Below are 18011 nucleotides of genomic sequence, written 5' to 3'. Positions count from 1 at the left end.
ACTCACTGAAATGCAAAAGCAAGGTTTATTGGAGCAATGCAGGGACGTCAAGCACACCTACGCAGCAGAGGCTAGAGGAGGTGCCCTTCCCTGAGCATGCATGGTTTTTAAAGGCAAAAACCACAAGGTTACCACATTAGGGGGTTTTCAGTATGAAAGACCCTAACCCTTCAGGCTTATACACACTCCCCCAAGCCCCAGGAGAATGAGGAACTTTTTAAAAAGCTAGTTCCAAGGGCAAACTGACTCAGCCATTACTCAACCACCCCTGCCACAATGTAACAATGTAAAGAGATTCCTATTAAGAGATGCACTCAACTGTGACTGGGATAATTCCAAGTGTTCCAGGAAAGATTGTAGCATGAATCTGACCCCAGATAAGTTTATTAGCATGCACAATATTTGGGGGAATACAATACCACATTTCCTCTCTTTTTGTCTAAAATTTTAAAAAAGCTTATAACTAATACAAGAAAAATTATATCCAATAAGTATATACAATATACACAGTCAAGATTACATTAACGATGTCTAGTCCATTAACATTTGACAGATTCAGATAAAAACTCCATTTTATATATATTAGCAATGTCCAGTCCAGTAACATCTGATAAACTCAGACCAAAAAATTTTCATTACTTATCTTATTTAAAGCAAGTAGTTCCTTTTTAAAAGTAGATTCCATAATCTCCCTTTTTATCATATCCATATTATCTCTTTTTTTTCATAATACATTCAATAGTCTACCTTTTGTCATTTTTATATCTTCCCCCTTTTCTCTTCAGTGTAGATTCAGTGATCTACCTATTTATCCTATTATTTCTTTATCTTTTTTCTCAAAGTAGATTCAATGATCTATCTCATATCTTATTCTCTTTTTCTTTTCGCTTTCTAGGAGTGAAGATATATTTAGGGAATCTTGAAAAGAAAATTTTTGGGTTAATTGTCAAGTCCTGTATCATTTGTACAGTCTCTGCATAAAAAGAAAGTTCAGGGCTTGTCATAAGTCCTTGCTCGAGCAGTCTGTCAGGCTGGATCATCTCAGCTCGTCATCTCGAAATTGTCCTGACCAGTTTGTAGTCCAAAGTTGATTTTTTTTTCCCCATGGTGTTAATTGGCTTAATGGCTTTATCATAGTCCATGTGGAATCATCGTTGTAGGATCCTGTCATCTTTTTGAAGATTTCAAAGTCACTGTTAGGCATGGTCATGGTCATGGTTCCCTGCAGACTTGTGTGTGTGTGTGTGTGTGTGGTTTGGAGCAATCACAGTCTGATAAATGTCTGTCTCTCAGAACCATGAACATTCTTCCCTAGAACAGAAAATCTTCACAGCAATTTCTCCCCACCATTGTCTTGCCAAACTTTTCCAAACTGACCTTTGCTGATGCTTTCTTGTAACACGATGGTCCTGGCAATTCTTCTCTGAACCAGCATCAGTAAACCCTTTGTCCCAGGTAGCAGCATCACCACAGTCACCAACACGATGAGAAGGAGCCGGCAACATGGAGTAGTAGCCACTGCTTCCATGGTCCCACCACTGTTTGTGGCTCAGTCCAGGCCGAAGCTTCTCCCAAGCCTCCTAGGCCAGCCTCAAACTCGGGATCCTCCTACTGGCCGTTGGGCACCAGATGTAGCATGAATTTTAAAAGTTCTTATTAATAAAATCAAACCCGGGGCCAGTTATTGGGGTGAATACTGGAAGACCAGAGAGACAGAATGAGCCACAGCTAACCTCACCTGGCCAACTTCTCAGCTGGTCTTGTTTCCTTAGACTGGATGCTTCTGTGTCCTCATCCCAATGGCTCTCAGATGAAATGCTGCTCGAAAGCCTGAAAGCTTAACCAGCCAAATGCTTCTAGTTTCTGGTCCTCATGCCTTATATACCTTTCTGCTTTCTACCACCACTCCCTGAGACTAAAGGCTCGCTTTCTGAGATTAAAGGTGTGAGTCACCATGCATGTCTGTATCCTTGAACACATGGATTTCTGCCTCTGGAATGCTAGGATTAAAGGTGTGTGCTACCACTGCCTATCCTTTATGTTTAATATTGTGGCTGCTCTGTCTCTGACCCCAGATGAGGTGATTAGCATGCACAATATTTGGGGGAATACATTACCACAAAAGACCACTGTAATCTTTGTGTAACCTTCACTCCCACTCTGATACTCCCCTTGAGGTTTCGGGAAGAATGTGCATGTGGACATGACTGTACCCACCCTGTGATCAGGCCATTATCTTGTGAAATCAGCCTCTAGACATAAATTAATTGAAACGAAATTGTATGGGAATTGTAATCTTATGGCTTTTGTGTGTTTTTCCTTTAAAAGTACCCATGTGGCTGCAGTAGGCGCAACTCTTGCTCTTGGGAGGAGAGTAGCCCGACTGTACAGCCGCATCAATAAACCTCTTGCTGTTTGCATCAACTGAACCGGAGTCTGGGTTCTTGGGGCGCCCACCCAAGAAGATAGTACCCTGGGCCTGGGGTCTATCAAGTACGGGTACAATCCTGATTGGCTCGTGCTTAGGGACTTTCCAGAATTCTGCTGATAGCTCATGTTCAGTTTAGCCTCGGTTATTTGTTAAACCCTTTTCCCGAGCTGTCTCCAGGTTGGGACATTCTGTGGTCAATCAGTTGCTACCAGATGGCCAGGTGGCTGTTCCTGACATCCTGATTTTGTACTTTCTGGTTCCGGGATCTATGTCAGCAATACCAAGAGCTCGAAACCTAAGGCTTGTTGCAAAATGGAGAGGCTTACAAGATGCAGGGGCCTTGGTTCTTCATTTCCCTCTTATGTGCCTTGTGGAAAACCAATCATGGGTTCCTGATGGCCAGCTCGTAGGTATCCCTTGTCTCTGCGGGCATATACGCTTGTGTTTTCTGTACCATGAGCTGGATTGTACCCAGCCTCTGTCTCATGTATTGGAGCAACCGGTTGAGGTTAGTACCAGAAGCAGCACTATCAATGGGCCTATTAAGGTGGAAATTAAAGTAGTTAAGTGGGGTAAGCTGTTGAACCAGGACTCAACTACCCCGGCTGGTTTCTCGGTCACGCTTTCCCTTCTCAAGTCCCTCTCTAATAATAGCCGTGTTATCTTTCACTTCTCCTGAATGATCCCTGAAGAAGCAACATTCTTCCTTAAGTGCCACACAAAGCCCCCCTTGCTGCAAGAACAGGAGGTCCAGGCCACTTCTGTTCTGCAGCACTGCTTCTGCTAAAGAGCTAGGAGAATCCTGCATGTGAGTGATGGGTTTTTCTATCTGTTGTAAATCCCGATCTGTATTTTTTCTAAGGGCTGAATACTGCTGGTGTTGGGAGATGAGTGCCGCTGAACCTGTTCCCACACCCGCAGCTATACCGACTCCAATTAAGACACTAAGCGTAAGGGAGATGGGTTCTCTTTGGAACCTAAGGGGAGGATGAACCGGCCTCCAGTAAACCTAAAAAAAAAAAAAAAAACTCATTAGCATGGTACATTATTCTCGGGACAAGTTTGACCAATATGCAATACCCCTGTACCTGACTAAGCACTTGGAAGTGTATGCAAGGAGTGAGTCCTGTAGAATAAGTCCACCAAGTATCACCATGTGGGACTAAGTAGCTAACAGGAGAAATGCCCTTCCAGTTCCGTGGAATTACATAAGTGGAATTACAAAGAAACTGCTTTTCTTTTGGGACCTTCCCCACACTTATACCTGGGCAAGACCTGTTCCAGGGTAAGCCCTACTCCTTGGGCTTACCTACTCTGCCATCTGCAGTATGCTGGGTCGCCAGAGTGACCTCGGCTGAAACCACAATCCCCTCATAGAATCAGGGAGTGGATTTGTAGCAGAGCCAGCAGGCAGAAGCCTTTATGTAGTCTGTCTCATTCAAGACCTGATAAGTTTGGTCAAGTAGTTGCTGCAAAAAGTAATCAGATGTTCTTTGGGGCAACCTGGGTGCCTATGTTACTGTATCATTCAAGGGAGTCTGAGCCTCTGTGAGAGGGGTGGCCTTCTTTGAGGCTGGGGCTGTCCTAGTTGGGGTTTTAGGGCCAGAGTGGGGGTTGTTTCTTGCAGCCGGATGGTGAATGTCAGCTGGGGGTATGCCCTGGACATGCATAATCTCAAACCCCAGGTTTTGCCCTTACTCTAGTCCTGTTCTCTTTCCCTCTTCAGTAAACCTAACAACCAGTGGCTTGCATCGCCCTCCAGGAGTAGCCAGGGCATGGTATGGGAAGCATTCCCTGTCATAACATGACTCACATGATTGGGCAGAGGCCGGGGGTCCCCACAGAATCTGTTTCCCCTAATCCGTATATCCACTGCCCACTGTACTGTGATTAGGTCTCCCTTCACTGAAGGTGTCCAGTCTATCCACCAGGTGGACTCACATCCCCAGTTACCATAATATGCTACATCCGGACCCCAACATCTGTCACTCTGTGTCTTTGTCCAGGAGTGGCCCCGGGGAAACATAGAATCCCTTGCTTCTTGTCTTGGCTTGCCCTCCCACCCCCACCCGGGGTACTGCAGCCTCAGCAGAGACTTTTTCCACCTCATCTGAAGAGGGTCCTCGATCAGCCCCTCCCAAGTCACAGAGGTCCACATACAGATCGGGGAACCAAGTGGCCCTGAGTGCCACGGACAAGGTGCTATTGATTAGGTTACCCGTTTCGGCGTCGATGATGAGCCAGGTGAGGTGCATGGATCGATGGGGGTTCCAAGGTAGATGGACACCAGCTGTCTCAACTCCCAGTATCATAGAAATCAGGGGCAGCAACAGCACCAGAAATACGGGATTCATGGGCTGGGTCGTTCTTTTCTGCATAGCTTGAGCTTCAGTGGGTTGGAAGGATGCTTGGAGGCTTCCCAGGCTTCTCCCCAGTACTCGTCTGGAAGGGCGAATGGGTCCGCCAGTCCAGCATGGGAGTAGTGAACCCAGGTTGTGATGCTGTCCACTCTGAGGGCGGTGGGTGTTGTCAGTGTTAGTTATTTAGCGGCACTCTTACCCTGTGAGGAAATGTCACGAAACATGACAGAATCCACTAACAAGAGTTTTATTAATATAAAGGAGAGAGACAGATGTGCTCAGGCCTATGAAAAGACATGTGAATAAAGATGGAGTTGGAAACATGGAGCCGGCTTATAAAGGCTGGGCCGTGCCTGCGCACACAGGCCCATGTGGCTATTCCACACATGCACGTAGATCACATGGTTGCGCTGCGCACTTTATGCAACCAAAGCCACAGGGTCCTGGTCATTCGAGACCTTTTGACCTGGAAATAGCCAGGCGGCAGTGTCTAGGTCTGCTGGGCATGCGCAATCATGCTCAACCATGGGGGTGTATTGTGAATCCCTATCAATTAGGATGACAATGTAAGGCCCCTTCCATCATGGCTCCAGGAATTTGCGGTGATGCCTCCAGATCAGGACTTAGTCTCCAGGTCTAAACCTATGGGGAGGTGGGGAGGGGTGGAAGCAGCCTCATAAATGGCCCGAAGCTTGGGCCAGATATCCAGGTGGGTAAGCTGGAGTCTGTGGATGGCAACCAGAGGTCCTTGTCACCCATTGAGGCAATTAATTCAGTCTGTAGACTCGGTATCATAGGTGGGGGATTGCCATACATGATCTCAAAGGGGGTAAGTCCCATCTGATAGGGCGAGTTTCTCACCCTAAACAGGGCAAAGGGAAGGAGAATCACCTAGTTTGTGCCATCTCCAGGACTAATTTGGTTAGGGTCTCTTTTAGTGTTTTATTCATTTTTTTTTTCTACCTGTCCTGAGCTCTGGGGTCTCTGTTGCACAATGAAGCTTCCAATCTGTCCCCAGTGAAGTGGTTATTCCCTGGCTTACCTGGGAGATGAAGGCTAGGCTGTTGTCTGACCCTATTACTGCTGGAAATCTATACCCAGGTAGAATTTTCTCTATCAGTTTCTTTGCCACCACGTTTGCCCTCTCATGTTTGGTGGGATACACTTCAGTCCACTCAGAGAAGGTCTCTGTAAACACTAATAGATTTTATATTTAAATTTTTTTGGCTTTATTTTATTGAAGTCTACCCCCCAATACACACCTGGTTCCTCTCTATCTGGCGCCAGGGTTGGAGACAGATGAGATGGCATTAGCCATTTTATAGGCTTGGCACTTGGAAACTATTTCTTCAATCGCCTGACTACCATTCTGTATTTTCACATTGGCCTGTCTCAGTAGGTCCTCCAGGTTCCCAGGTGGGAGGATCGATGGATTTTCCTGAGCATTGTCCGTCCCATTCCTCATGGCAGAATATCCATCCATCTGCCGTCCTCCACCAGTCCTCTGTTATTTGTTCCATGGGCAAGCCATGAATCCAAGCAAGATCTGCGGGGGAGTACTGGGGGACCTGTAGCAGACTTCTCACTCTGGGGTCTACCAGGACTGATATATTTTGGGGGCTGATGCTACTTCCCTAGCTGTTTGGTCAGCTAGGTTATTTCCTCTTTGGATCAACCTGGTCCCTTTTCGATACCTCGGGCAGTGTATGATTGCCAGCTTTGTAGGCCCCCATATGGCTTGCAGGAGGTCCAGAATTTATTGTTTGTGTTTGATTTCCCTCTGCTGTGAGCAAGCCCCTTTCTCTGTAGATTGCCCCATGAACATGTACCGTGGCAAAGGCATATCTACTGTCCATGTAAATGTTTAATTTCTTTCCTTTTCCCAGTCTCAAGGCTTTTATCAGGGCAAATTAATTCCACTCTCTGTGTGGAAGTTGCAACTGGTAACGATTCTGCCCATACAATGTCTGAGGATGTGGTCACCACCACCCCAGCATACCTCTGACCATCTCGCATGTAACTGCTCCTGTCTGTGAACCAGGTGTCCTCAGCATCTGGTAGGGGTGTATCTCATAGATCTGGATGGATACAGTGTACCTGGGCCAGGATTCCAGTACCGCCATGTAGTGGTTGGTGATTTGAGATTGGGGTTGGGCAGCAAGGTGGCTGGGTTAAGGGCAGTTGGTGGGGTGGAGGAGCAAAGCTTGGTAATGGGTTAGTCTGGCATTGCTCAGTCATTGGTTGGGTGGCTGTTTGAGAACCCCTTCCAGGGCGTGTGGGGTGGTGATCACCAAGTTCTGCCCCAAGGTCAATTTATCGGCATCTCTGACCAGTAGTGCCATCGCTGCTACGATGCCGAGCGGATGCATGGTGGCCATCCTGCTGCCACTGGGTCTAGTTTGTTTGAAAGATGTGCCACTGGGCCCCTTCCACGGTCCTGTTGTTTGGGTTAGCGCTCCTTCTGCCACCCCCTTATTTTCATCTATGAGCAGACAAAAGGACTTACTTATATCTGGCAGGCCAAGAGCTGGAGCCTCTAGGAGTTTTTGTTTCAAGGCATTGAATGCCTTCTTCCTGTCCTCTGTCCAAACAAAGTCCAAGGTGTTCTTAGTTGCTTCATACAAAGGTTTGGCCAGCTCTGCAAATCCAGGGATCCACAGGCGGCAGCATCCTGCTGTACCCAAGAACTCCCTCCCTTGTTCTGTAGTTTTGGGAGTGGGTATTTTTAGCACTGTCTCTTTACGGGAGTCTGACAGCCATCTCTGACCCCCTTCAAGGATGTACCCCAGATACATTACCCGGGGTTGACAGATCTGGGCCTTCTTTGCAGAGGTCCGGTACCCCAGATCTCCTAAGGCAGATCTTCAGTTACCTTTCTACAGGTCTCTCTGTCAATAGCCACAATCAGCAAGTCATCTACATACTGCAACAGGCTTATATCAGAGTTCTGGGCTCCATACTCACTCAGATCCTCATGTAGAGCCTTGTCAAAGATGTTTGGAGAATTCTTGAATCCTTGGGGTAATCTAGTCCAGGTTAGCTGACCACTGATTCTGATCTCTGGGTCGTGCCACTTGAAGGTGAAGTACTGCTGACTCCCGGGGCCAGGGGCAGGCTGAAGAAGGCATCTTTTAAGTCCAAGACTGAGTACCATTGCTGGTCTGGGGGCAATGTGCTCAGTAGGGTATGGGGATTGGGCACCGTGGGTTGTATATCCATTACCCTTTTATTTACTTTTCTTGGGTCCTGTACTGGCCTATAGTCATTGGTGTGGGGCTTTCTAACTGGTAGCAGTGGGGTGTTCCATGCAGACTGGACTGGCCTTAGGACCCCAAACATCAGCAATCTTCTTATGTGGGGCGTTATCCCTTCCTTTGCTTCCAGGGGCATGGGATATTGGTGGACTTTAATTGAGTCTTTGCCTGCCCGAATTTCCACATATATAGGGGATCTGTGTTTTGCTAGCCCCATGCCCCCAGTTTCTGCCCACATTCATGGATCAAGCACACCATCACAGCGGAGGCTAGAGGAGGTGCCCCTCCCTGAGCATGCATTTTTTTGTGTTTTTTTTTTTGTTTTGTTTTGGTTTTTGGTTTTGTTTTTTTGAGACAGGGTTTCTCTGTGTAGCTTTGTACCTTTCCTGGAACCAGCACTCAGGAGGCAGAGGCAGGTGGATCTCTGTGAGTTTGAGGCCAGCCTGGTCTACAAAGCATGCATGATTTTTAAAGGCAAAAACCACAAGGTTACCACATTAGAGGGTTTCAGTATGGGTACAATCCTGATTGGCTCGTGCTTAGGGACTTTCCAGAATTCTGCTGATAGCTCATGTTCAGTTTAACCTCGGTTATTTGTTAAACCCTTTTCCTGAGCTATCTCCAGGTTGGGACATTCTGTGGTCAATCAGCTGCTACCAGATGGCCAGGTGGCTGTTCCTGACATCCTGACTTTGTACTTTCTGGTTCTCGGATCTATGTCAGCAATACTGAGGCTTACAAGATGGCGGGTCCTTGGTTGTTCAACACACACACACACACACACACACACACACACACACACACACACACACACACACGGGAAGGGGGTGGCAGCAAATAAGAAGCTCTAGAGATAGCTCAGTGTCTGAGGACTCTTGCAGAGCACATGAGTTCAAGTCTCAGCACCCACATCAGGCAGCTCACAACACTCCAGCTCCAGGGGAATCCCACACCCTCTTCTGGCCTCCAAGGGCACTGCACACACATGAACATGCCTATATATACACTTAGTTAAAGAGATAAATTAAAAAATAATAATTCTTAAACTAACTTCAAATTTTACTTCAGTTCTACAAGTTGCACAATAGCTTAACAGTATGCCACTCTTTATCCATTTCTTTGTCTGTTTCATTAGGCTTTTTGAGATAGAGTATTTAGCCCAGGGTGACATTAAACTTCCACCTCTGTTGTGTAGTAACTCCACCAGAGAACATACACAGACATTCTTTTTGTTTGTTTGTTTGTTTTTGTTTTTGTTTTTCGAGACAGGGTTTCTCTGTGTAGCTTTGTGCCTTTCCTGGGACTCACTTGGTAGTCCAGGCTGGCCTCGAACTCACAGAGATCCGCCTGGCTCTGCCTCCCGAGTGCTGGGATTAAAGGCGTGCGCCACCACCGCCTGTCTTACACAGACATTCTTAAAGAATAGAAAGTCTTTATTTACTACTGGTAGCTGCATGAGGAACTTGCCCAAATCATGTAGCCCCAAACCTTACTGCTCTTAATCTTTTAAGCACAAAAACTACATCCTGGGTTGATACACTTTGGTTAGCAAGAATAATTAGCATGAAGCAGATCTACAGAGGCCAAAAAGCAAGTTATCACGTTTAGGGACTGGAGGTCTGTACAAACAGACAGGAAGTGATATGGCTGGGCAGAGAAAGGAATAGAAGGTGGGCGGGGACAGGAGCTCGTCCCCTTTTTTTTGGTCTGAGGATTCGGTAGAAGTAAGAAGTCTCTCTAGTGGCTGCTCCTTTACTTCTCTGATCTTTCAGCATTTACCCCAATATCTGACTCTGGGTTTTTATTATTAAGACTAATTGGAATTTACACTACAGTCTCCCTGACATCTCTTGCTCACCTAGATTCCTTCTCCTCTTCCTCTCTCTCCCCAGAAATCCCATCTATCCTCTCCTGCCTAGCTATTGGCAATTCAGCTCTTTATTACACCAATCACAGCAATACATCTTTACACAGTGTATCAAATATCCCACAACAGATAGATAGATAGATAGATAGATAGATAGATAGATAGATAGATAGATAGATTAGATAGATGTCTTTCTATATAGCTCTGGCTGTCCTGGAACTTACTATGTAGACCAAGCTGGCTTCAAACTCACAAACTCTACTTCCTGAGTGCTGAGATTAAAGGCATGCACTCCAATGCCTGGCCTAAGCAATGCATTTTGGTGTAGATAATCTCCACTGTGTAGACTACAATGACAATGGTTGCTCAGTTGTTTTTCCAGTCTATGGAGGGCAGCATCATCCATTGTAAACCAGAAGAGGCTTCAAAGAGATGACTCAGACAATAAAAGCAGTAACTGCACAAGCTTGATGACTATAGCAAACTCCAACCCCAAATCCAGGTAGAAAGGCCAAAGTGACACACTCTTATGGGGAGTCAACTAGAGATGACTGCTCAAACACAGACTGCAGCCAAGTGGTTATCTTCATTCCAGCTGGCTGTTATTACACTCGAGTATTCCAGACCCAAGTGTTTAGAGTAAGAGGTTCTTCAGAGCAAAACCACTTCTTGTTATCTCACTTGGCAGCTGTAGGGGGAAGATTTTGTGCAAGCAAGCAATCTAACAGAAGCTAAGCTAAGCAGTTAGCAGGAGGGGGAGGTTTGCACAAGCAGGCAGTTTAACAGAAACCAAGATAAGTTTGCTAGGGCATCTTTACCTCAGGTCCTAGAAATAGAGTGGGGTAATTTTCCATGGGGTTTCCATCAAGGATATCAAATTCTAGTCAAATATAAATGGCCTCAGAAAGAATACAAGATGGAGGAACTCGGCACTGTCTTGCCCTATCTATCACAATACATTGTTTTTTAATTTAAAACATTTTGCATATGATATATTTTGATCATATTTCCCTTCCCCCAACTCCAAGCAGAACCTCCCCACCCAACTTTATGATCTCCCTCCATCCCTCGCTCTCTCTGTATATCGCAAACCCCACTTCTCTCAAAAAAAGTAAGATACTCTTTGGTCTAAAGAAGGCCCTTAATGGGAGTGCTGCTGACAATGTCCTAAACAGAAGGAATCCAGTGGGTAAATGGGTTGTTATTGGGCAAAGAAAAAAAAATCTAAACTCAGCATTCCTCAGGAATCTTGAAAGGCAGGTATTCTATGTATCAGAAAAGCCACTACTTCCCCTATCCACTCTCAGAGCCACCCACCACCATCAAGGGTATCTAGTTCCTGATTAATCCAAATAGCTTGCTTCAGCTCAAAGACCTTATCTTAATTAAGGTTTCTATTTGCTGTGAAGAGACACCATGACCATGGCAACTCTTATAAAAGAAAAACATTTAATTGGGGTGGCTTACATTTTCAGAAGTTTAGTCCATTATCATCATGGTAGGGAGCATGGTGGCATGCAGGCAGACCTGGAGAAGGAGCTGCTACATGTTGATATGCAGGCAACAGGAAGTAGACTGAGACACTGGGCATGGATTGAACATATGTGAGACCTCAAAGCCCACCTCCATGGTGACACACTTCCTACAAAAAGACCACACATACTCCAACAGAGCCAAAACTCCTAATAGTGCCACTCCTTTTGGGGAACATTTTTTCAAACTGCCACATTCCCTTCCCTGGCCCCCAAAGGCCTGTACCCATATCATAATGCAAGAATGCATTCAATCCAACTTCAAAAGTCCCCATAGTCTATTTCATTCTCAAACTTATTTAAAAGTCCAATGTTCAAAGTCTCTTCTGAGATTCATGCAATATCTTAACTGAAATCCCCTAGAAAATCAAAATAAAAAAAAACAGATCACAGACTACTTTCAACATATAATGGCAAAGGATATACATCGCTATTCCAAGCATAGGGAAGGGAGCATAGTGAGGTACAACAGGTATTTCTTTGGACCTCCAGCTCCTGAAAAATGACAGAGTGTAGATGGTCTTTTTGGTCTAGACTGCAGATCAGATCTGTCCTGCCAGTTGTCCCCAAATAACTGACATGAAGAATTATTATTGTTGGCATTCAGACTCACTTCTTGGAATCCTGGCCAATAAGCAGATAATACTCTGGCCTTTCCAGCGTCCTGATGTCATCTTACATAAAGCCTATTTTAAGAGAAAACTTCTCCTCCCCCTTCTTTTTCTCTCCATTTCCATGAGGTGTGCACCCCCTCTCTCCTTTTTCCTTCCTTCCATTCCCTCCTCCCTCCCCAAAAATAAACTTTCCACATGATTATTAATTATAAATGTTTGGCCAATAGCTCAGGCTTGTTACTAACTAGTCCTTACAACTTAAACTAACCCAGTTCTATTCACCTATGGCGTTACTTCTCTTTCATCTTGCATCTTCTGTTTCCTCTCCCTGTCTCCCTGGCAACTCTTCTTTCTCTGCCCTTCTTCCCAGTGTCCTTAGTCTGGTTCTCCCACCTAACTTTATTCTGTCCAGCTATTGACCAGTCAGCTTCTTTATTAAACAAATCACAGTGACATATATTCACACAGGGTAAAGCAATATTCCACAGTGGAGACGTTTTATTGATTATGAAAGCTTGGCCTTACCATAGCCTTGTTCCCAACCAGCTCTTAAAACTTAAATTAACCCATGTATATTAATTTATGTTCTGCCACATGGCTCAATACATCTTTTCAGTACTGTACATCCAACTTCCTCTGTGTCTAGTCATGAATACCCTGCCTGTCTGATTCTCTCCCTGAATTCCTCTTTCTACCTGGAAGTCTCCTGCCTCAGTATTGGCCATTCAGCTCTTTATTAAACCAATCAGAAGGTGCCTTAAACAGGTGAGGAAGGACAGACACATCTTCACATAGTGTGGTTAAATATCCCACAACAGTGAGGAAATGCTGGACCAAAGCAATACCAAAAATCAACTGGGCAAACCAAACTCTTTATTTTTTAATTCCTTTTCACAAGTTGGAAACTTAGCTGGGTTTTTAGCTAGCTCTTATGACTTAAATCAACCCATTTCTATTAATCTATGTGCTGCCCTGAGGCTCATTTACCTCATGAATGTACTTCCCATCCTGCTTGATCTGAGTCTCATGGTGAGTCTCCACCCTTCTTCTCCTCAGCATTCTCTTAGTCTGGTTCTCCTGCCTAATGTTATCCCTCCTAGACTTTGGCCAGTCAGCTTTTTATTAACAGTGAGAGCAACATATCTTCACAGTTTACAGAAGGATTATTGCACAGCATAACACCTTCACACAGTGTACAAATACCCCACAACAGGTGACTTCAGTGAAAAATTGCTATCATTACCTCAAGATGAAGTATGACAAGCAGAAAGCAAGGTAATTTTCTAAAAGGAAAGATAATCTTTGACAGAAATATAAAAAGAAAAGTGCTCCTTTTTTTTCTGTGAAAAGGATATGAAACATTTATTTGAAACACCTAAGGGGGCTAGATAATCCAGCTCCACTGCAATGGTTTTGTTGTTATTGTTGTTTTGTTTTAAATGCCCCTTCAGCACAGTATGTGGTTTCGATGTGCAGCCTACTACCCCACATAAGGCCTAGTAAGATTTCAGCTGCTCTTCTAAATACTTTCAGTCTCTATCTAGGTCAGTCAAAATAGTAGTAGCCCCAATAGTTTTATTGAAATCATTTTGAAACAAAACATTAAAAAGGGGAAATTAAAATGTTTCAGTGACCAAATGTCTGATTCAAATGCAATCAATTTAAGTGAGTTCTATCCATGTCCCACTAATAAACATTTATTTCAATCTTGAGAACTGTTAAGTTGTCTAGACCCATCATCCTTGTCCAGTAATTCAAAGGCAAATTTCAAAAGGATAAGTAAAGAAAAATGTAGGAATTAACACCCTTTAAATTAGTTTTAAATGTGTTGAAAAGCTATTTAAAATTTTAATGTAAATAGACATTTCCTGTCCCAACTGCCTGTTTCCAAATACCTTTGGAAGCTGGTTCCCAAATTACCACACAGAAGCTTTTATTAATTATAAATGCTTGGCCAATAGCTTAGGCTTGCTACTAGCTAATTCTTACACTTACATTAACCAATATCTATTAATATATGTATTGCCACATGGCTTGTGGCTTTAACTGTCCTCTAGCATGTCTTGCTTCCTGGGTGACTTGCTGGAGTCTCTCCTGACTCTGCCTTCCTTCTTCCTATCATTTTCAGTTTGGCTTTCCCACCTAACTTCCTGCCCAGCTACCAGCCTGTCAGCTTTTTATTAACCAATGGGAGTAACACATATTCATAGTGTAGAAAAGGATTGTTTCACAGCAGTTCAATTCCAAGTAAGAAAACATCTGAATGACTATTGTAATGGCAAGTAAAATGCTGCATTACCTGTGAGGCATCCCAGCTCTTCTGCTTAGAAGGTAACTTTTGTTTGTTTGTTTCTTTCTTTCTTTCTTGACTCTCTTTTACACATTTAACTGTGGGGGAGGTGGCTCAGCAGTTATGAGTGCTTCTTGTTCTTGCAGAGGACTCCAGTCATATTTCCAGCACCTGTTAGGTCACAAAGCCAGCCACTAAGGTGGCACCTTAGAATGGCTACCAATGCTTAGCCAAGGCTGATGGCCACGAGGAAACAGAAACCTAGCACCCAGCATTTCTCAGAACCCCTATGTCTTAACTAGTTGGGGTTTCTATTGCTGCAACAAAACACTAAGGCCGAACAGCAAGTTGAGGAGGATAGGGTTTATTGGGCTTTCACTTCAATATTGTAGTCCGTCACTGAAGGAATTCAGGGCACAACCTGGAGGCAGGAGCTGATGCAGAGGCCATGGAGGGGTGCTGCTTAGTGGCATGGTCCTCATGACTTGCTCAGCAAGACGGCCAGCCCAGGGCAAGCACTGCCTACCATGGAATGGGCCCTCCCCCATCAATAATTAAGTAAGAAAATGCCTTGTTGTTTTATCTTCAGCACAGTGGCTGTATCTTAATCTATTGCTATTTCAGCCAGCAATGGCAACTCTGCAGTTATCAGCTTGCTTCTTTGGTGGCAGCCTGGCCGCACAGGCCACAGTCTGGTGGGAATTCTGTTCCCACAGGCACCAGCTCTGCTGCTGACACTAAAGGTAGCTTTAACTAAATCTTAATCCTTCTGTTTATTGATAAGACTTGATATTCAGTGGCTGGTGTGAAAACCTACTAGCTAAGAGAGGTTGAGCAGCAGCTAGCTAACCTTTACTCTGAAAGGATGATAAATGGCACTGGTTGCAGCACTGATTACCACGTGGAACGGTCACGGTCATGACAGAACCCAATGTTAGTTTCTAGAGCTTTATTAGGAGGGAAAGGGGGGAGGAGAAAAAAGAGAGCCAGGTCTGGAGAAAGAGAAAGATGGTGGGGAGGGGGAGGGAGCAGACAGGGAAGAGAGAGAGAGCAGAGAGAGAGAGCATGGGGCCTGCATCCGGCTTTTTAAGGTGTGTATGTGGTCGCCAGCACCCCTGATGATGTAAGATGCAAGACCCCAAGCTGTGTCTGTGCAGGAGTGAGGGTAGGATCCTAACATTCCAGACTTTTTGCTTATTATAAAAAAGGGAGTGATTAGGAATAGGGACATCGTTTCTCCTGGAAGAACTGCTTCCAGCTGAGTTGGTGGGCATCAGTTGGCTCTTGGGGGGTGGGGGTGGGTAGGGAAGGGGGCCTTCCAAGGTAGACAGGTGTCCTGGGACGTTGGGCTGTCCTGCTGCTCTGGAGCCGTCCATCCCTCTTGACTTGGCACTCTGGCCTCTTTTGTGTCTGACAGGATGCTGGTGAGACAGAAAAAGCCTGAAGTACATGCGTCATGTCCAGATGGATTTAAGCTGGTTTCTGGAGCTTGGGGAAAATTTTGAACATGTTAAAAAGCAGCCATGAGAAAATTAGTGACCATTGTAGTGTTTAGTACTCTGCTTGTATTGGTTAGTGTTAATGAGAGAGACAGAGAGATTGGAACATGTTTTTAATTTTTATAACCTGAGATAAGCTTTATCAGTGACAGATTATTTTAAGGCACCTGTATCCTTTACTAGTTTAGCATCCAAGAGACACAGGTAATCAATTGTTGAGAACATTTAGCAATAATAAATGGTTATATTAAAGTCTGTTTTTGTAGAACCCAGATGCTTTTGGGTATGGGGTGTAAATACCTTTTAGCTGTTACAGTTTCTTACTTGATGATCTCTGGACTCCAGTTCTGTGGTGATCCAAAGCAGACATTAGCTGACCAGTTAATTAGAGGAGGGAACTGGGAAGACAAAAGCTTGTGGTGTATGAGAATTTATTTCTGTGGAATTAGGGACAGGGCAGAGATCAGGGCCCTGTCTGTGTGCATGAGGAGGAGAAGCCCTGTCAGGTCTGGAGTGAGGCACATGGAGGGAGCAATGAAATGAAAGCTCCCACCTTAGTTGGAAAATCTTTTCCCATTAGGTAACCCTGAAAGTACAATTAAGTCTGGTGAGGGGGGTAAGATTGTCTTCCCTACCCTGACAATAGAATAGAAAAATGAGGAGAGGTGAGACCCCAAAACTCCCAGGACTGGGTTAGTGGCTCTGGTGTCTAGAAGAAAAGAAATGGATCACTTCCATGCTGTGTTTTGGGTTCCCTGCGAACAAGCCTGTGGCCAAGCCTAGAGGTCTTCTGGAGGTCTTTGTCCCCTTGCTCCTTGGTGCCTGGGTGTAGTCAACTGACCAGTTGTCTTTCTAGAGCATGAGACTCTTAATTTCAGGGTCGTGGGTTTGTGCCCCATGTTGGGCGACAGATACTGGTGAAATTATTAAGGCCATTCCACGTAGTTAAAAGGATATTTATTTAAAGGCGTAACTTACAAATTAAGGGATAGGTAGGCCGTGGGGTCTGGGGAAGGTGTATCACAGCCCAGTAGTGTTCTCTGGAGCTCTGCTCAGTCCACCTCCACCGTTCAGGGTCCTGGAACAGAGAGAGTGCTGGCCCATCCAGATCTCAGGTCTCCAGGTGCCTCCCCTGGCCCCACCTCATAGGCGTGACAGTTGCCAAAGTCTCAATGGGGGTTGGAACTTCCAGATCAAAGCTGGAATGGCTACCCACTACAAACTCTCCTTGCTAGTGCATCAAGAGAAAGCTTCCTTCTGATCTGCCAAACAAAAAAAGCCACACCACTACAACTCCCTCCCTACTATTTCTGGTGCATCTCTCTATCTCTTTCAGATGCCCTCTAATGCTCTACAATTACTTTCTGTGAACTAGTTGCTAACTCAGCCACCTGACCCAAGGTTAATTTTTATTTAATTAACACAAATGCAAACTCAGGGTTCATGGTGTGATTGAATATCCCCAACAGTGCTTTTGTTGTACCTGTTTCATGAAACCCCCAGAGACCATCAAGGAGCCGGTTTCTGATGCAAGCACATAAGGGTCCTTTTATTGTCAGGTTTGAATATGGGCCACTGTTCGGCAGAAGGAGGGAAATGCAGCAGTGGTGGCAGGCCCAGGGGTAGAGAGTTTTATAGGGAAAACCCACAAGCCAGGAATTACATGCTTTGGTATCTCAGGATTGGGTAGAAGGAATATGAGGTGAGGTGATTTTTTGAAACTATTGGTCTAGACTTTGGGCATGAAAACACATTTAAAACTTTTGGGTTGGACTTTTGGCTGAGAACCACAACTCGCTGAGCAGAATTATCTGGGCTGCTCAGCAGGATTCTCTGGATATCTTCAAGGGCCATAAACCACAGACAGAATGTCTGCAGGAGCATACTGCCCTGTATCTGTTCCAGTTGTCATGGAACATTCCTGAGGTCCTTCCTGGAACTGAGTACAGCAGGAGTCTGTATTGCCTTCACATCTTAAAGCTGGATCTTATGGAGGCATTTTCACAATTGAGGTTCCCTCCGTTCAGATGACTCTAACTTGTGTCAAGTTGTCATAAAACTTTCCAGGACACCCTGTGTCTCAGAGATCTTGTGTATCAGATAACTGATGCTTCCTCATTCCTCCTTAAAGGGCCATCTGCTACAGGCAAAAGGATATCTACTA

At 44.9% G+C, this 18011-nt stretch overlaps 1 protein-coding gene across 1 annotated transcript in view; it reads left to right on the top strand.

The window, feature by feature from the left end:
* Positions 1-18011, top strand: part of Ska1 (spindle and kinetochore associated complex subunit 1) — an 83362-nt gene that overhangs the window by 43617 nt on the left and 21734 nt on the right. The gene's annotated exons all lie outside the window — the stretch shown is intronic.

This window comes from Peromyscus maniculatus, chromosome 19, assembly GCF_049852395.1.
Source record: "Peromyscus maniculatus bairdii isolate BWxNUB_F1_BW_parent chromosome 19, HU_Pman_BW_mat_3.1, whole genome shotgun sequence".
Taxonomy (NCBI): Eukaryota; Metazoa; Chordata; class Mammalia; order Rodentia; family Cricetidae; genus Peromyscus; species Peromyscus maniculatus.
This window is presented reverse-complemented; position numbering and strand designations above follow the sequence as displayed.